Below are 20,531 nucleotides of genomic sequence, written 5' to 3'. Positions count from 1 at the left end.
TATATATATATATATATATATATATATATATATATATATATATATTCTTTTTCAGATTCTTTTCCATTATAGGTTATTACAAAATATTGAGTATATTTCTCTGTGCTGTACAGTAGGTCCTCATTGCTTACCTATTTTATATATAGTAGTATGTATATATTAATCACAGTCTCCTAATTTATTCTCCCCCCTTTCCCCTTTAGTAACCATAAATTTGTTTTCTATGTCTCTGGGTCTATTTCTTTTTTTTATATAAGCTCATTTGTATCATTTTTTTTTTGTTAGATTCCACATATAAGCGCTATCATATGATATTTGTCTTCCTCTGTCTGGCTTACTTCACTTAGTATGATAATCTCTAGGTCCATCCATGTTGCTGCAAATGGCATTATTTCATTCTTTTTATGGCTGAGTAATATTCATATATATATATATATATATCTCACATCATCTTCTACTCTTTGAAATACACTCCACTTTGTTACAACTTAGATTTTGAGGGATTGTTCTGTTACTTTGAGGCAGACACAAAAGAGGTTACAAGAGCAGCAGAGTTCTTGAATGCAACGGTCTTCAGTGTGTCTCTCTCTTGAGTCATAGTGCTCCAATCTGGATAGGTGGCACCCAGATGCTATGTCTGGAGCACAGTTGTCATCCTAGAATGTTCCTTACAGCCTCTTGGGAATTCTCTTTGCTTCTCTCCTGTGTTGACTCTCCTGTTTCCTGAATCCCATAACTTTCTTTCTCTTTTCTAAAAAAAAAAAATGTAGATATAACTGACATATAACATTGTATTAATTCAGGTACGCAACATAATGATTCAATATATGTATACATTCAAAATGATCACAGTTAAGTCTAGTTAACATCCATCACTGCACAATTTTTTTCCCTTGTGATGAGAACTTTTACCATCTACTCCATAACTTTCTCTATCTTTTTTTGCCCTCTAGTTTTGGTGGCCATGTCTTATGAAAGAATGCACTACAAATAAAGTCTTCTCTTGTTGCAGAGCACAGGCTCTAGGCATGCGGGCTTCAGTAGTTGTGGCATGCAGCCTCAGTAGTTGTGGCACACGGGCTTAGTTGCTCCACGGCATGTGGGATCTTCCCGGAGCAGGGCTCGAACCCGTGTCCCCTGCATTGGCAGGCAGATTCTTAACCACTGTGCCACCAGAGAAGTCCGAAGTAAAGTTTTTTAACACCTTGTATATCTTTTTTTTTTTTTTTTTTGGCCAGGCCATGCAACTTGCAGGATCTTAGTTCCCCGACCAGGGATTGAACCAAGGCCCACAGCAGTGAAAGCGCTAAGTCCTAACTACCGGACCACTAGGGAATTCCCAACACCTTGTATATCTGATTGTGTCTTATCCATATGTTTTAATGATGGTATTGATGGTTTAACAGGGTATAGGATCCTAGGTTGAAAATCATCATCTTTCAGAATTTTGAAGGTATTCTTCCCTTCTCTTCTACTTCTAGGTCTGAAGGTCTGAAGCCATTCTGATCCCTGAGCCTCTATCTGGGACCAGTTTCTTATCTTCTTAGAAGATTATAGAATCTTGTCTTTGTCAACAGTGTTCTGATATTTCACAGTGTGTGGGTCTTAATGTGGGTCTATTCTCATTTATTGTCCTGGGTACTCCTATTTTATGATTTCCTCAACTCTTTTTTATATATTCTCTCTTTAGGAAACTTTTATCCAGCTGTTGCACTTCCTTGACTGGTTCTCTAATTTTCTCGTCTTTTCTCCTCCTAGTTTCCATATCTGTGTCTTTTTGCTATACTTCTAGGGGATTTCCTCAACTTTATCTTCCATTCTTTCTATTGGGCTCTCGCTTCTGCTTTCATGGTTTTTTCATTTCAAAGAACTTTTTTTCCCTTCTGAATATTCTTTATTATTGTTTATTGCTATTTTTTCATATATTCAGATATCTTTTCTTCTAGTTGAGGCTATTCATGATAGTTTTAAAAATTTTATTTTCTCTGCATTGTCTCAGTTTCTTCCAAGTTTCTTTCTTCTCTTTGTTTTCATCTCTTTCTTTCCTGTTAGAGGAAATCCTTGTGTCCCATAGTCCTTGACTTTCTGCTCATGAATAAAAGTTGGGGACTAAAAGCTGATTGGAAACTCTGTGCATGAAGGGGAGAATCATTGACCATGAGGTCATTTGTGCATGAACCAATGACCATGAGGGACCATTAGCTGGAAGACCTCAGTGCCATTATCTTTACATCTTTCATATTGGGCTTCATTTTCCCCAAAGAAGAAGATACATCTTCCCAGGAGGTAAAGGTTGGCTACCAGAATTCCGGGAGCAGAGTGTGGAAGAAGTCTACTGATTGCCTCTTGTTCGGTATGATGCTCTTCACTGTTCCTGGTGACCTGTATTACTCCAGAGATTGTTTTACTCTCTCAAGAGAATAAACCTCCATACTTCTGCTGAGGTGGAGGAAGGGCAGTCACCTAGAGGGTACGGTGAGGGAAGCCAACTGACCTTCAACTAGTCCTTCTTATTTTAGCTGTTCTTCACCCCCACCTCCAGGGATACCACTGGTTAATCCTTGAACATATCCAGGCTGCTTCTCAGCTTTCTCCAGTTTCTGGTGCAGGATTCCGCATTCTTGGGTCTGCCGGGCCTATTAACACTCATTCATTTGCTTTCTCACCTGCAAAATTCTGTTGTATTTATTACCCCCTCTCCCTTTCCTTATGCTTTAAAATAATCCTTTACTGAAGTTTTAGTGCGATGGGACTGGGAGGGGAGGAAGTGGAAAGGAAAATTACATGCATGAGAAATTATATTCACTGTCTTTATCCAGAACTCTTTAATTTTTTTGTTTTGTTTTTGTTTTTGTTTTTATGGAATTATACCACATTCTACTACTTACACACAGGCAATTTACTTGGATTTCTCTGTGCTTCATCAGAAAAATGGGAGAAATGATGGTATCTACTTTATACTATTGTGAAGATTAAGCAAAATACCATACTTAATTGTTTTTAAGAAACAAATTCTTTCCAGATTTTTATATCTCTGGAGTCAGAATGTTAACACAGGTCCAAGTATCTTGTAAACATTCAGTAAACAATTATCTTAGGTTCAGTGAAATATGGTAATACATGTAACACACTTCACAGAGGGCCTGAAACAAGGTGTGCAATAAATGTGGAAGGCAGGATTATTATTATGCACACTAAACCATACTTAATATTCCAAAACCTGCTTGTCCTACTTAATACAATCTTGTGTCCATTCTTCTGCATTAGTAGAAAGAGATCTACCTTACTCTCTTTGAAGTTATATGATATTCCATAGAATCGATGTTCCATTTAATCACTCTTCCATGGATGGACATTTTTTTTTAATTTTTTCCTGAAATACCAATAGTAAGCACTCTAGTAATATATCCTTATAGACATGTGTTAGTATTTCTGTATGATAAAGACCTAGAAGTGGAATCACTCTATCACACTCATATGGAAAGTGTCTAATAGGAATTTCCAGAGTAAAAGAGGCATGTGAGTGATTAATCAGGATCCTGATTTAAGTAGGCATCTGTAATTGTGGAAAGCACACGAGACTTAAAGACAAAAGACCTAAATCCCTTTAGGTAGAGTGGTAGCTCTACCACTTATCTGGGGAAATATTGTTTGTTCTTTCATTTATTCAAAAATACGTACTGAATTCTTCCTGCCCTGTGCCAGACACAGTGTTAGAGACTAGGAATACAGAGATGAGTAAGACACAGTCCTTGCCCTCAGGAAATTTACAGTAATCGGTGGGGAGATGGACAAAGAAACAGATGCCACTTGCTCTCTGTGTGACCTTGGGAAGTTGCTTAACCTCCTGAATGTCTGTTTCTTTTTCTGTAAAATGGGTGATAGTCCTTATACCATAGGGGTTTTGTGAAGATTACATGAAATAATGTATAAGTGCCCTGTACAGTTCCTGGCACAGAGTGTGCACTCAATAAATGGAAGCTACCATTATTGTTTTAGTAATATGATAATTGTAATAAATAATTTGTTATAGTTGCTGTGATAGAAGCTGTTATGTGTTCTACCTCTTTGAACTCATTTCTACAGTATTAAATGAATTGTTAAGAGACAGTAACATAGCATATTCAAAGTGGCACTAGGTAGAGACTTCCCTGGCGATCCAGTGGTTAAGACCCCATGCTTCCAATGCAGGGGGCTTGAGTTCTATCCTTGGTCAGGGAACTAAGATCCCACATGCTGCGGGGCGCAGCCAAAAAACCAAACAAACAAAAGTGGCACTAGGTAAATATTAGTTTCATTTTTTGCCTTTTATGTTGGGACAAAGGGTAAATAAGCAGATGGAAACGCAAACATCCATATGTTTGAACACAACAATGATCTTCCCAGTCCATGTGTCACAGAGCCAATTCTGGGCACTTCCTTAGCTACATAGATTTCACTTCTGGCTATATCTGAACGTCTGGAATGAGGCTGCATACCTCCCTGCCCACAGCCACAAATAATCACGGAGACAGGATGTTCATATGTCCCACAGCTGATGGCTGCCTGCTGCAAGGGATTTTTTTCTCCCAGTTTACAAAGCACAGCACAGCTTGTACCCCCATCCTTAATGGGGGTCACTTATTTGCTTGACACTGACTTTTATGAAATTGTTTCTTTTCTTTCGCACACAGATGTAAAACAAGAATTAAAGGAGGGACTTCCCTGGTGGCGCAGTGGTTGAGAATCCACCTGCCAATGCAGCGGACATGGGTTTGAGCCCTGGTCCGGGAAGATCCCACATGCCGCGGAGCAACTAAGCCTGTGCGCCACAACTACTGAGCGTGAGCTCTAGAGCCCGTGAGCCACAACTACTGAGCCCGCATGCCACAACTACTGAAGCCCGCGCGTCTAGAGCCCGTGCTCCACAACAAGAGAAGCCACCACAATGAGAAGCCCGCGCACCCCAACGAAGAGTAGCCCCAGCTCGCCACAACTACAGAAAGCCCACGCGCAGCAATGAAGACCCAACGCAGCCAAAAATAAATAAATTAATTAATTAATTTTAAAAAAAGAATTAAAAGAGGTATATCTTGATACCAAAAATTCTCAGCTTTAGCTACAATTAAATTTAAAGATAATTCTAGAGGCAAATTTAAGCACAAGGAAGTGATAGAAAAGAGCAGTATAAATATTTGGGGTGGACTCTCTATTTAGAGGTTAACTAGTGTTTAATGACTAGATACATTGTTTTGTTTTATTTTTTCCCCCTGTTTCTTTACTCCCCTAGAGGGTTTTTAAAGCACCTATATTTATTTCTCCTGTCTGGATATGTACCTAGCTATGCAGATCATACCACATCCCCCTGGATTTTTACAAGCTGACTCTCCTTGCAGAGGTGGTGTGGTGCAATGGTCTAGAGGCCAAGTTTTCGAGTCAGGCAGACCTGGGTTTGAATTATAGCTCTTCCATTTACTAGCGCTGGGATCTCAGGCAAAAATTTCTTAAGCTCAGTTTCCTCAGCTGTAAATGGGCAATATTAATATCAATGCTATGATATTAGCTTTATAGAATGAACATGGATTAAAAGAGATAATACATGTAAACTCCTCTACACAGTCTCACAGTGTGGGCTTTTAGTTTTTAGTTATGATCATTTTTAATTTCATTAAGGTGCCTCATGCAATGCTTGGCACATAGTTAATGCTCAAAACTTGGCAGCTATTATGATAAGTTACCTATGGTTTCTAACTGCCAGGATTATGGCTTTGTTATTTAACTTTTTTTGGTTTTTTTGGCTGTGTTGGGTCTTTGTTGCTGCGCGCGGGCTTTCTCTAGTTGTGGCGAGCGGGGGCTACTCTTCGTTGTGGTGCGTGGGCTTCTCATTGTGGTGGCTTCTCTTGTTTTGGAGCTCAGGCTCTAGGCGCGTGAGCTTCAGTAGTTGTGGCACACGGGCTCAGTAGTTGTGGCATACGGGCTCAGTAGTTGTGGCTCACAGGCTCTAGAGCGCAGGCTCAGTAGTTGTGGCGCACGGGCTTAGTTTGCTCCGTGGCATGTGGGATCTTCCCAGACCAGGTCTCGAACCCTTGTCCCCTGCATTGGCAGGCGGATTCTTAACCACTGTGCCACCAGGGAAGCCCTGTTATTTACCTTTTTAAATTTGTTAGTGACTGGGACTTCCCTGGCGGTCCAGTGGTTAAGACTCTGTACTTCCACTACAGGGGGCATGGGTTCGAACCCTGGTCAGGGAACTAAGATCCCACATGCCACACGGCCACAAAAACAAAAAAAACAAAACAAACAAAAAACCTATAAATTTGTTAGTGATTAACATGATCTTTAGCCTAGTACCTGGAAACTTTTCTCATCATCTCTGTGACTCTGACAATGCCTGGCACCATTCCTAGCACACAGTAGGCACTCAGTACATCGCTGTTGAACCATATTCAGTTGAACTGAACATCTATTCAGACATTAGGACAGGAGCTGTGTCACTAAATAGCTGTCATTCCAAAACAGACAGCTAAACCTGCCACAGACATGCTTGCATATTTTGTAAGCCATTATTTCAACTTCCTGCATTGCAGGCATCTCAGTTAATATTCCAGTCCACTCACATGATCCTTTGAAGGAAAATAAAAACTAATAGAAATATCTAGTTTAGCAGCTAAGCGAATGAGCTTTGGTCTAGGTAGATGCAGGCTTACATCCTGGCTCCAGCACCGTCTAGTGGGTCAGTTACTTCGTCTCTCTTAGAGCCTCAGTTTTCTCATCTGTGAAAAGGGGATAATCATAGCACCAATTTCATCAGGTTATGGTGAGACTAGTGCCTTCCATGTGCTGTTCTCTTTTCCTGAAACAGTGTTCCCCTGAGTTTCACCCCTGCCTTTTCGGCTTGACTGTCACTTCTTCCAGAAAGCCTTCCCTGCCACCCATGATAGGTTGGGTTCTCTGTTGTACTCTCACTACAGTGTCTGCCAATTACCCTTTGTAATTACTTCTTCAGCTACTCAATTCCTTTCCGGATTGTGAGCTTCCACAGGATAGGGATGGTGTCTGTCTCATTCATTCCTGTGTCTCCAGTGCCTAACAGTCCCTCGATACATAATATTTTGGGTGGACTATATTTGTTAACTGAATGAAATAATGAGATAATAATGCACATAAACACAGAGCCTAACATTTAGCAAGCTCTCAATAAATGACCTATATAATTATCAACAGCACAGTATTGATGCTGAGTTTATTCACCTTGAGAAAACTAATATAGTGAGAAAAGCAGCAAATTGGAGATAGGTGTTGTGAATCTAGTTCTGTATCTCGTTTGCCATATGTCCTTGGGCAAATCTTATTTCTTCTCATTTTTCCACTATTAAAATAAACATAAGAAATTCACCCTGGCGTCCTGCTTAGCTTGGTCTTTGTAAAGTCTGCCCTTTGCCAGACCACACCTGACAGGCTATCCTATGTATGCCCAGAGTTTCTAGATAGGGATCCTATAATGCCCTAGTACTCCTCTGCTTTCTCAGCTGCTCACTGTTGACCCGTGACCCTAATCCATCTGACCCTGTCTAGCCCCTCAGTTTGTTGGCTACCAGCTACCTGTTGGCTGCCTCCCAGCTTCCAGCCTTGAACTACATTCATCCTCACGATAAGTCCAGAATCCTTAAGGTGCTAACTGGAGCTTCATCTTCTTCCCACCTTTCCCTTCACTGTCCTCCAGCCACCAGACTTTCCTGAAGTGCCCTGGAGGCACTAATCTCCCTGAATCAAGGCTTTTAGACCCGCCAGTTCCTCTGCTGGGAGCATCGCCCCCACTCTATTAGGCTAACCCCTACTCAACCTTCATGTTTCAGCTTCAATATCACTTCTTCAGGGAGCATTACGTGACTCCCTTGAAAGAAATTAGATTTCTCTGTTATATGCCATCTTCCTTGTAGATCTGGTGTGATACATAGTCAGAACTTCACATTATAAAACAGAAGTTAAGAATCGACTTACATGTGAAATTTCTGTTTTTAATGCTGGCAAGTAATTTAAAAATTGTAACACACTGAGGGCCAACCAAAATATCTGTAGGTTAGTGACCACCTGTGGCCTGCCTGTTTGCAACCTGAGCTGTTCAACCTTTGGCTATACTTGGTAACTATTCCTGTGTTAATCATCACTCTATTTATTAACTGTCCACTCCGTGCCAGGCACTGTGGTTGGTGCTTTACATAGATGAGTTCATGTAATATCCAAAACCACCTGTGAGGCCAATAGAGTTCAGAGAGGTTAAGACACTTGCCCAAGGTCACAGGTTGTAAGTGGTGGAGCCAGGTATTAAAGGCCTTTTCTTGACACACAGTAGTTTCTTGCACTACTGTGTGTCGAGAAACAATTTGTCAGGGACTTCCCTGGTGGCGCAGTGGTTAAGAATCCACCTGCCATTGCAGGGGACGCGGGTTCGAGCCCTGGTCTGGGAAGATCCCACATGCCGCGGAGCAACTAAGCCCATGTGCCACAACTACTGAGCCTGTGCTCTAGAGCCCATGAGCCACAACTACTGACGCATGCGCGCCTAAATCCTGTGCTCCGCAACAAGAGAAGCCACCGCAATGAGAAGCCCGCGCACCACAACAAAGAGTAGCCCCCGCTCGCTGCAACTAGAGAAAGCCCGCGTGCAGCAACGAAGACCCAACGCAGCCAAAAATAAATAAATAAATTTATTTTTTTAAAGTAATTATTTAAAAAAAACCGATTTGTCAGTTTAGAATGGGAGAGGCTTCTGCAGGTTTGCCTAACAACAACTCTTAATATTGGTTGTGTGCTCACTAAGTGCCAGGCAGTGTGCTACACCCTTTATAAATTTATTTTATAGTAGTGGGGGCTACTCTTCGTTGCGGTGTGCGGGCTTCTCATTGCAGTGGCTTCTCTTGTTGTGGAGCACGGGCTTTAGGCACGCGGGCTTCAGTAGTTGTGGCACGCGGGCTTTAGAGCACAGGCTCAGTAGTTGTGGCACACGGGCTTAGTTGCTCCACAGCATGTGGGATCTTCCCGGACCAGGGCTCGAACCCGTGTCCCCTGCATCGGCAGGCGGATTCTTAACCACTGCACCACCAGGGAAGCCCCAGCTACACACTTTAAATGATCTGATTCAATCCTCACATCTATTCAAAGGAGCTACTGTTATCTCCACTTCATAGATGAGGAACCTGAGGTATAGACTGGTATCTGATTTACCCAAGAGTCAGGATTCAAACCCAGACAATCTGAGACCACAGTCCCCACACTTAGGAACTCCTATCACCAGTTTGTGTTTGTGGCAGAGTAGTGGTCTGACGGGCAAAGAGAAAAATGTATAAGTCCCTGTTTCCCCAATCCAGAGTCCCACAGAGGACTCATTTGAGAGAGGGATCCCCGTGGGTTATTTCCATGAACCTGCTGTTGACAGATGTGGCCTGCAGGTGGCAACAACATCCACAGCCTCAATTCTGCAATGTTCAAGCAAGGGTAAGGAAGCTTTATATAGTCAGACTCACTCATTTGCATCTTACTGAATGATTGGCCCAGTTAATTCTTTGCCAGTTAATTGGACTTGGTTCTCAGCCCAGTAAGGACTGCCAGGATTTGGGAGCCCTTCACAGTTTGTGAAAGAAAAGATCTCAGGATTTGAAACTATGGTGAAGTCATTCAGTCCAGCAACCATCGTGGTGATTTTAAACTGTGTTAGGTGGAACTGGGTTTCAGTAATCCCCAACACGTATTGAGATCTTAGCTTTTTTTTTTTTTCCCTTAATATTTATTTATTTATTTATTTATTTGGCTGCATCAGGTCTTAGTTGAGGCACTCAGGATCTTTCGTTGGGCATGTGGGATCTAGTTCCCTAACCAGGGATTGAACCCAGGCCCCCTGCATTGGGAGTGCAGAGTCTTAGCCACTGCACCACCAGGGAAGTCCTGAGGTCTTAGCTATTTTTTTAAATTCCCTATTTTGTTTTTGTTTTTAAGGTACAGTAATGTGTACATTTAAGGAAAAATTCAATAGCACAAAAGGGTATACAGTTTAGAGTCAGTTTCTCTATCACGTTCAAATCACTTGATTTTCCCACCCCAGAGAAAAGCTTGTGTATTCTTCCAGATATAGAATATGGTTATAAGAGAATATGCATCTATCCTTTGAAAAAAATAAATGAGGGCTTCCCTGGTGGCGCAGTGGTTGAGAGTCTGCCTGCCAATGCAGGGGACACGGATTCAAGCCCTGGTCTGGGAAGATCCCACATGCCGCAGAGCAGCTGGGCCCGTGAGCCACAGTTACTGAGCCTGCGCGTCTGGAGCCTGTGCTCCGCAACAAGTGAAGCCGCGGTGGTGAGAGGCCCGTGCACCGCGATGAAGAGTGGCCCCCGCTTGCCACAACTAGAGAAAAGCCCTCACACAGAAACGAGGACCCAACACAGCCATAAATAAATAAATAAAATAAAATTTTTTAAAAAAAGAAAAAAGAAAAAAATAAATGATAACCTAAAACTATAAAGTTCCAGAAGAAAACTTAGGGGGAACATTTTGTGATCTCAGGTTAGGCAAAGATTTCTCAGATATGACATGATTCACAAGGGGGGAAAAAAAGGACAAATTGGACTTTATCAAAATTTTAAAATTCTGCTCTGTGAAAGATATTGTTAAGAGAGTGAAAAGACAAACCACAGACTGGGAGAAAACATTTGCAAATTGCATATCTGATAAAGATCTTGTACCTAGAATAGAATGAAGAACTCTCACAACTCAATAATAAGAAAATAACCCAGTAAAAGAATGGGCACGGGACTTCCCTGGTGGTCCAATGGTTAAGAATCCACCTTCCAATGCAGGGGACGCGGGTTTGATCCCTGGTCAGGGAACTAAGATTCCCACGTGCCTCAGGGCAACTAAGCACGCGCACTTTAGAGCCGTTGCACCGCAACCAGAGAGAAGTCCGCGCGCTGCAACAAAGATCCCGCGTGCCGCAACTAAGACCCAATGCAGCCAAATAAATAAATTTTAATAAAAAGGGCACAAGACTAATAAAAATACTTCACTAAAGAAGATGTACAGATAGGGATTTCCCTGGTGATCCTGCCTGGCATGCTGCAAGGCCAAAAAAAAAAAAAAAAAAAAGAGGCTGAATATTGTTATGCATTAGGGAAATGCAGATTTTGCTGAGATACCACTACACACATGCTGGAATGGCTGAAAACAAATACTAACAATTTTCCAAAAAACTGACAATTCCAAATGCTGATAAGCATGCAGAGCAAGTGGCGCTCTCAATTCTTGCTGGTGGAAATGCAAAATGGTGTGAACATTTTGTTAAAGAGTTTGGTTGTTTTTTTGTTTTTTTAATAATGTTGGACATACATTTACCATACAACTCAGCAATCCCATGCCTAGTTCTTTACCTGAAAGAAATAAAAACCTATGTTTACACAAAAATCTGTATACAAATGTTTATAGGAGCTTTATTCACAGTCAACAAAAACTGAAAACCATCCCAATGCCCAAAAACTGGTAAATGGAAAAACAAACCATGGTACATCACTGCAATGGAATACTATTCAGCAGTAGAAAGGAACGAAATACTGAGACATGAGACAACATGGATGAATCGCACATGCATTATTCTAAGTGAAAGTAGCCAGACTCAGAAAGCTATTTGTTTTTTATTCCATTTATATGACTTTCTGGAAAAACCCAAATTATAGGAACAGAAAACAGATCAGTAGATGCCATGGGTTGGGTGAGGAGGAGGGGCTGACTACAAAAGATAGCACAAGGGAATATTCCGGGGTGATGGAACAGTTCTTACCTAAATTATTATGGTGGTGGTTACACAGGTATATGCAGTTATCTCATAGAGCTGAACACCAAAAAGAATGAAATTTACAGGGTTCAATCCCTGGTTGGGGTACTAAGATCCCATAAGCCGTGCGGCGCCACCAAAAAACCCCACAAACAAAACCCAATACTTCACTTCCCTACCAAAGCCATTGATTTCAGGTTGACATAATAGCAGTTGTTGATATAAATAAATTGTTTTTCCTTACAAAAAAAAAGTATTTTGCACACTGCTCTGCTCCATGCTTGCTTTTTTTTTTTTTAATAGAGAACTATTTCAAGAAGCAGATAAAAAGAGGTTTATGTAACATCCAAGTACCTTTCACCAACTTTGTCAAATCTTAACCTTTTGCCTTATTTCCTTACGGTTTTTTTTAAGAAAAAAAATAAGAGAGATGTGTTAAGCCCCAATGTATCCTTCCTTTCACCCAATCTTTTCCTTCCTCCTCAAGAAGTAATCACCTACCTGAATATTTTATTTCCACACATGATTTAATATTTTTACAATGTATATATGAACCTTTAAACAGTACATAGTGTTGTTTGGCACATTGTAAAATTTTATATACATGGTATCAAGCTGTATCTATCCTTCTACAGCTTTTTCCCCCCCTCAACATTTTGTTTTATCCATGTTGATAACCAGTAGCTTGAGTTTATTCATTTTAACTGTTTTGAATTATTCTATATTATGAATATATCACAATTAATTTGCCCATTATCCAGTAGATGGATATTTAGATTGTCTCCATTTTTTTCCCATTTCAAACAGTGCTACAATGAACATTCCTGCACCTACAGCCTGTGTCAATGTTCATTGTTGAAAACTTGGAAGTTTAAAAAAAATAGAAAGATGAAAACTAATATTACCTACCATAACAGTCATTATTATTATTTTTTGAGCATTAAACCAGGTACAGTGCTGGGTACTTTATGGGTTACTTTAATTCTCACACCAACCTATATATTAGGTACTATTATGTTTCCTATGGCACAACAAGAAAACTGAATTTTTTTTTTTTTTTTTTTTTTTTAGTAAAAGGTGAAAAATTTATTCCATCTGAAGAGAAACAGGAGTGTGGAGACTGAATCTTAACAAGTTTAAATAACTTAGCCAATTGCACACAGAAAGGGACAGAACAACTCTCTATTGCCAAAGCCTGTGCTGTTACATTAACATTATGTTCCAGTAGTTCCCCAAAGCCCCAAATCCAGAAATATTAATAGTTAGAAATAGTCTTTACGGTTAATTGGTCTCTCAGAAGACAAGAGAGGCCACCTTCCAGCTAAAAATTAATCAGAAGTATCATACATATGCAGAAAATTATACATACCCCACTGATTAATTTTTACAAACTGAATATACTCATGTAACCAGCACCCAGATCAAAAACCAGAGTATTACCAGCATTTAGAAAATGTCCTTTCACCCTCTTCCAGACACTGTTCTTCCACTTGGAAGGGTAGCTGCTATCCCAACTTTCAACAGACTATTTTTGCCTGCTTTGTGTTTTATTTATGTGAAATCATACAGTATACACTACTTGGTCTGGCTTCTTTCACTTAATATTATTTGTGAGAATCATCCATATGGTTGAGTATAGTGTGTTATAGGGCACAAAAGGCATATGGCACAATGTACATTTTGCAAAGAATTATGAGCACCACTGAGATTGTAGCCAGCCATTACTGAAGACTAGGTGATAGACTGGATCGAATGTAGAGCATGGGCAAATCTGAGTCTTGCAAGGGATGGTGTGGGACCTCTTTTGCCTTCTGTCATCTCAGCCTTACCTTAGATTCTAGATGAAGCTGCAGAAAACAGTACAGTGAGGGCTTCAACTCTCCTGGCTTTTTCTGCGATCTGTCCTGGAGCTTTCCCTAAACCGGGACGTAGGACCCTGGTGGGAGCCTACCAGGAAGTGGGAGGGGAGTTGATGCCCCTGGGCCATCCTAAGCAATGGGGGATGGGAGTCAATGGATAAATGCTTCTTCGTGGCAGTCCTCAGGTGGACCATGCTGAGAAGCATTCTAGGGAATCCTCAGATGGCTTTGGTAGGATCTAGCCCCACGTACCCACAGCAGTGAACACCTTGGTAATGCATCTTTTCTGTTGGCCTTTCTTCCTTCACTATTTTACCCTGTACTTTCACATTAAATCCCTGGGATCACATTCCAAGTAAATTACCTGCAACTAGTAGTTGTCTTGGTTCTGTTTTCTGGGGGGAGTCCTAATTAAGACATATGTAAAATACCTGGTTCATGGCAGATGTTCAAGAAAAAGTAGCAGTTGTTTGTTTTTTGTTTGTTTGGGGGTTTTTTGGCTGCATTGGGTCTTAGTTACAGCACGTGGGATCTTTCATCGCAGCATGCGGGCTTCTCACTAGTTGTGGCGGGCAGTCTCTAGAGTGCAAGGGCTCAGTAGTTGCACAGCACGGGCTTAGTTGCCCCGCGGTATGTGAGATCTTAGTTCCCAGACCAGAGCTCGAACCCGCTTCCCCTGCATTGGAAGGCGGATTCTTAACCACTGGACAACCAGGGAAGTCCCAGCAGTTTTATTATTACTACTTTACTGCTACTACTACTGTTACCACCATTATTAGTTACCTGGATTTCACAATTGCCATCCCTATTAGTCCCCTTCCTCATGGATGATATTGAAGCTTCACAGTTAGAGCTTCTATGCAGTGATTTTTGCTTTTATCCTAGGGTACTAGGAAGCCATTGAAGAATTTTCTTTCTTTTTTGAAAACAATTTTTAAAAAATATTTATTTATTTATTTATTTATTTATTTAGGCTGCACCAGGTCTTAGTTTCAGCACACTGGATCTTTGTTGCAGCATGCGGGATCTTTTAGCTGCAGCAGGCGAACTCTTAGTTGTGGCATGCGGGATCTAGTTCCCTGACCACGGATGGAACCCGGGCCCCTTGCATTGGGAGCTTGGAGTCTTAATCACTGGACAATTTTTTGACTATATTATTTTTCAGGTTTAGTGGAGTATAATTGGCAAACAATAAACAGCATATATTTAAAGTGTGTCGTTTGATGAGTTTTGATTTTTTTGATTTTTTTTTTTTTTGCCGCGCTGCGGCAAAAACCATAAGCACAAACTTTGAAACCATAAGCACAATCAAGATAATTAACACAATTAATTACTGTGTTATTGTGTGAATGAAAAATATTACTTGCCATATCAGTAAACAAAGGATGTTGCAGCCATCAAACCATCACATTACAGCCTCCTGGACAGTGAGCCCCAGGGAACTCAGGATAGAAACAGGATGCCCGCCATCTAGCACCCTGAGGAAACTCAGGATGAGAAAGCACAGGATGCTGGCCCCAGATACCTGAGGTGCATACCAAAGGAATGATTTCAGTGAGCCCAGACTCTTTCATCTCCCCATATATAGAAAAGTGCTAAATTCCTTAACTTAAGACATCTGGTTTTCTTTAATTAACCGTAATCTTTTGATGTTCCTACTACCTGGTCTTTGTTGCAAAAACTCCTATATATCCTGGCTCTCCCCTTGCCTCTTCAGAGCAGCCTCTCAGAGTTATCTGAGATGTTGTGTCCCGGGCTTAAGTCCTCAGTTTTGTACACCAAATAAAACATAACTCTCAACTTTTAGGTTGTGTATTTCTTTTTTCAGTTGACACCTGTCACCCCAAAAGTTTCCTCATCCCCTTTATTTATTATTATTATTTTTACTTTTGGGAATCTTAGTTCCCCAGCTGGGGATGGAACCCACACCCCCTGTAGTGGAAGCACAGAGTCTTAACCACTGGACCGCCAGGGAAGTTCCTCCTCATCTCCTTTATTATCCCTCCCTGTCATGCTTCTGCCTCGTTGGTCCCCAGGCAACCACTTGATCTGCTTTTGTCACGATAATTCCTAGAATTTATGTAAATGCAATCACACAGGATATACTCTTTTATGTCTGACTTCTTTCTTTTTTTTTATATATCTATTTATTTATTTATATTTGCCTGCGTTGGGTCTTCGTTGCTGCGCACGGGCTTTCTCTAGTTGCGGCGAGCAGGGGCTACTCTGTTGTGGTGCTCGGGCTTCTCATTGTGGTGGTGCGCGGGCTTTAGTAGTTGTGGCATGTGGGCTCTGTAGTTGTGGCTCACGGGCTCTAGAGCGCAGGCTCAGTAGTTGTGGCACATGGGCTTAGTTGCTCCACGGCATGTTGGATCTTCCCGGACCAGGGCTCGAACCCGTGTCCCCTGCATTGGCAAGCTCATTCTTAACCACTGTGCCACCAGGGAAGTCCCTGTCTGACTTCTTTCACTCGGCATAATTATTTTAAGATTCATCATGATGTTACATGTATTAGTAGCTCATTCCTTTTTATTACCGAAGAGTATTCCATTGTGGAAATATCCATTTGCATTGTGAAGAACATTTGAGTTGTTTCCAGTCTTTGGCTAGTAGCAAAGCTGCTATGAACGTTCATGTTCAAGTCTTTGTGCAGATGTATGCTTTCATTTGTCTTGGGTAAATACCTATAGTCAGTAAATGGTTGGGCCATATATTAGGTAGGTATATAATATTTAATTATAGTAGGTATATATTTAATTATGGTAGGTATATATTTAATTTTTAAAGAAACTGCCAAACTGTTTCCCAGAGTGGTTGTAGCATCTTACAATCCAGCCAGCAGTGAGTGAGAATTCCCATTGTTCTACATTCTTGCTAACACTTGATACTGCCAGTCTATTTTATGTTAGCCAATCCATTGGGTATGTAATGTTATCTTATTGTGGTTTTAATTTGCATTTCCTTAACATCTTTTTTTTTTTAATAAATTCATTTATTTTATTTTTGGCTGCATTGGGTCTTTGTTGCTGTGCGCGGGCTTTCTCTAGTTGCGGCAAGCGGGGGCTACTCTTCGTTGTGGTGCGTGGGCTTCTCATTGCGGTGGCTTCTCTTGTCGCAGAGCACAGGCTCTAGGTGCACAGGCTTCAGTAGTTGTGGCTCGTGGGCTCTAGAGAGCAGGCTCAGTAGTTGTGGCGCACGGCCCTAGTTGCTCCGCGGCATGTGGGATCTTCCAGAGCCAGGGCTTGAACCCGTGTCCCCTGCGTTGGCAGGCAGATTCTTAACCACTGCGCCACCAGGGAAGCCCTCCTTAACATCTTTTATGTGTTTATTTGCCATACATTTACCGTCTTTGGTAAAGTGTCTCTGTTCAATTTATTTATTTATTTTTAACTAGGTTGTTTGTCTTGAGTTGAAAGAGTTCTTTGTGTGTTCTAGATACTAGTCCTTTGTTGGCTATAGGTTTTGCTGCTGTTTCATCCAGGTCTGCAGCTTGCCTTTTCATTTTCATAACCGTGTTTGAAAGAGCAAAAGTGTTAATTTTGATGATGTGCAGCTTATCAGTTTTTCTCCTTTATGGATTGTGTGTTTGAAAGTCACATGGATTTTCTCCTGTGTTTTCCTCTAAAAGTTTTGTAGCTTTAGGTTTTACACTTAGGTCTAACTTGGGTTGTGACACAATGTGTTTGGCACTTAGAAAGATCCTCTGGCAGCGGGAAGGAAGGTGTTTGGAGTGACTGCCTGGAGGCCTGAAACTAGAGAAACTTGGAAAGGTGATGGTGCCTCCCTTTGGAAAGGTGGTAGTGGAAAAACTGGTAAGGAACTGGGATGTAAAATGACTGGACTTAATAGGCTGAAGGAGATAAAAATGATTCCTGGGTTTCTTCCTTATGCACAAAATTGAGAGTAACTTGCTTCTAAGTTTACTGCACTTCAGTAACTAGCCCTCAATAGTTTTTTCCTTTGCGGAGATTATAACTGAACTTTAGCCAGACAGGGACTGGACACAGATTTCTATCACAGCACACCTTCATCAGCTCCCTCCTTAGGCACTCCCTGGAGCCCAGCATTGAACTCTCTCCTCCCAAGTCCAAAGACCTTTGCCCTCCTCCATACCAGGAAAGGTGCCCAAGCTCTTTTACAAGAAGGGTAGGCGCATGCCCAGAGAGGCCGTGTGGGGCCGCCCGCCCAGAACTAAGGGCGAGACGTTCCCGCCATTTTGTCCGGCCCGCGGCACAGCTGGCCCCCTCCTGGAACTACAAGTCCCATGAGCCCCGCGGCGGCACTTCCTACCCCTCACTGACCCGCCGGCTCCCTTTACCGCCCCCGCCCCCCCCCCAACCCCGGGGGCCGAAGTCTCTGGCTGCAGCCTGGCGGCCGGCAGGCCAGGTAGGATTTCCGGGGGTAAACCACTGTGGAGGCTGAGGGGGCGGCGGCGACGCCTCGGGTGAGTTCGGCAAGCAAGGGAAAGTGAGCGGAAAGTGCACGGAGTCGGGCTGCGGGCGCCTGGTAGGCTCGGGCCACGCTTTCAGCTCCGCGAGAGGGTGGCGGTGCGGGCCGGGGTAACGGCCGGGCCGTGGTCGCTTCGAGCCAGGGCGGGGCGGGGGGTGGCCGCCGCCTCCTCCTCCGCCCTCCCACAACCGTCCGCCTTGGCTTCTCCGCCTGCGGCGCGCCTCGCTCAGGCTCGCCCTCTCCGCCCACCGCGACTTGGCTGGGCCCTTTTGTCTCGGCTGCTTTGCGCCCCTTTGTGCCCGGGCTTGGAGTCGCCTCCTCGGGGGAGCCCGCCGGGCCAGTCCCTGACAGGGGCCGGTCCCTGGGGATCCGGTTACGGTAACCAGATCGGGTCAAAGTCCACTTTTCAAACCTGTCTTCCCTCATACCTCTGCATCCCAGCTGGGCAGATCGGAGGCTTCGGAGCCAAGGCGAGGCGGACGGGGTTTCTATTGAAACCTCGAGGTTATTGTCCAACTCTTAAACGTCAGTCCCGGTTGGCTTCAGGGCACTAATCTCCAGGCATTTTTCTGGAGGGGGGATGGGCCTATGGGAAAGAAGTGAGCCCCCCTCCCCAGGAAACCGGGAAGGGATCGAATTTGCTTCGAAGTCCGTATGGGTCGCGGCTGTGATCGAGTAATCAGAACCGGTGCGGATGGTCAGAATGGTAGTTCACACACCGCTAGAATCTCGGAGGAGAGAAAGTGATTTATAGGGCAGCGAGCAGCCTTTTCATCCATTGCACGCAGAAAAAGACCACAGTACTTTATCCAGCCGCCCAGTTCCACACCCTCTATTCCCCTCAAATCCATTTTCACTTCTGCTGAAAACGCAGAGTTGAAAGCAAATGTCCATTAATAGAAGGATCTGCTTTATAAAGAAACCAGAAACCTAGTGGCTTCTAGAAAGCTACAGAAGTAATCGAAATGAAGCCAGTTTGAGGGAGGAGAGGTAGTAGATCCTTACTGCAACTGGTGAATTGTGTGGGTTTGATCACATTTTGTGAGTGGTACCTTTGTGTATGTCCCGTTGGAAGACTAGGTTCAGCTTAAGGTAAAGCTTTTAAAATAAAAGCCATTGCAGATACTCCTTTTGAAAAATAGGTTAGTCTTTCAAGTCTCTGAAATGAGGACAACCAGGACCCCTTTACACGAATCAGGGAAGGTTATTGAAGTTATATAGGTAAAATTCCCACCCTAGTCAAGTAGGCAGATAAACCCCTTTGTACTTTATTACTTTGTTTGGTATCTCCTAGTGGAAGTGATTTACTCTGAGAATCCCTGATTGTGTTAGTAATATTGTGTAGGGATGACAGTGCTATCGGTGCTTTTTTTTTTTTTTTTGTGGTCTCCCTGCCTGGCTTGAGGGATCTTAGTTCCCCGATCAGGAATTGAACCCGTGCCCCCTGCAGTGGAAGTGTGGAGTCCTAACCACTGGACCACCAGGGAATTCCCACAGTGCTATTTTTGAAAACTGTTCATATATGTTATATAATTGAATTTTCACTGTGCAGTTCTGTGAGGTGGTGGTTCTCTCATTTTACAGCTGTAAAATGTTAAATTGACAGCCTCTGAAATGTTAACTGACTTGCCGGGGGTCACACAGTTAACCTGGATAGGAAATAGTAGAGTAAACTGTATTCCAAATCCGGGACTCTTTCCGTTACCTCACGCCTATTGCAGTTATTTATCATAACACTACCAACAGCTTGTGATTCACTGAAATTTAAATATTGGAGGAAAATATTGGAAATATTTTCAGTCAGAGCACCTGATTTATAAGGAACTGGAGTTTCTAGGATCACAAACAATTGCCATACTGAGCATTGGTTCCATCACCTTGTCTTATGGTATGCTGTGATTACCTTGTGCCTAGGCAGAATGGCAATTTTATGGAGCCCTGGAGGTGGGGAAGGGTGGTGAGTTATTGGGCTGTGGTTTTGACTAATGGTTATTGAAAGTTTTATTTACTAAAAGGGTTTAACTAATCTTTGCTTAAAGGTATATTAAGAAATATATTGGAGAACGTATATACGTTATACGATATACGGCAGCATCAGCCGCTGAAAATAACAGAAGAAGGAACTGATATTCAGACATTTTTCTAGGCAGAGAGTCAAAACTCAAGAAAATGCTTTCTTAGTTTTTACTTTTAATAAAAACTTGCAGTTTAAGCCTTGGGTTTATGTCAGTACATGCCATGAATGTGACATCAGAAATAAAAACCTACTTCACCTCCCTTACTTAAATTCTAATTAGGTAAAATGCATTACATGCCAGTGGAATTGAGTCAATACAATTAGTATAGCCTTTCTAACTAGTAGAAGCCTGTTTTAAATCTCTCTTTTATTATGCCATCATAATGGGAAGGAGCTTTTTTCCTTTGTG

The 20,531-nt window shown here is 42.3% G+C and overlaps 1 protein-coding gene across 11 annotated transcripts in view; it reads left to right on the top strand.

Annotated features, from left to right (window-relative positions):
* The window catches only part of PHACTR4 (phosphatase and actin regulator 4), a 150,937-nt gene that overhangs the window by 20,122 nt on the left and 110,284 nt on the right, over positions 1-20,531 (top strand). For 2 of the 11 annotated variants that reach the window (XM_082440151.1, XM_082440146.1), the window contains exon 1: positions 17,965-18,100. The exons of 2 other annotated variants lie outside the window; for them this stretch is intronic. The gene's annotated coding sequence lies outside the window, so the exon portion shown is untranslated. Of the gene's footprint in view, positions 1-17,947; positions 18,101-20,531 lie in introns of those variants that run through there. 7 more of the 11 variants (XM_082440138.1, XM_082440147.1, XM_082440141.1 and 4 more) reach the window with 6 other exon arrangements.

The sequence above is a fragment of the Balaenoptera physalus genome (genome assembly GCF_965194825.1).
Source record: "Balaenoptera physalus genome assembly, chromosome: 1".
Classification (NCBI taxonomy): Eukaryota; Metazoa; Chordata; class Mammalia; order Artiodactyla; family Balaenopteridae; genus Balaenoptera; species Balaenoptera physalus.
Note: the sequence above shows the minus strand (reverse complement) of the source record. Positions and strands in the feature narration are given on the sequence as shown.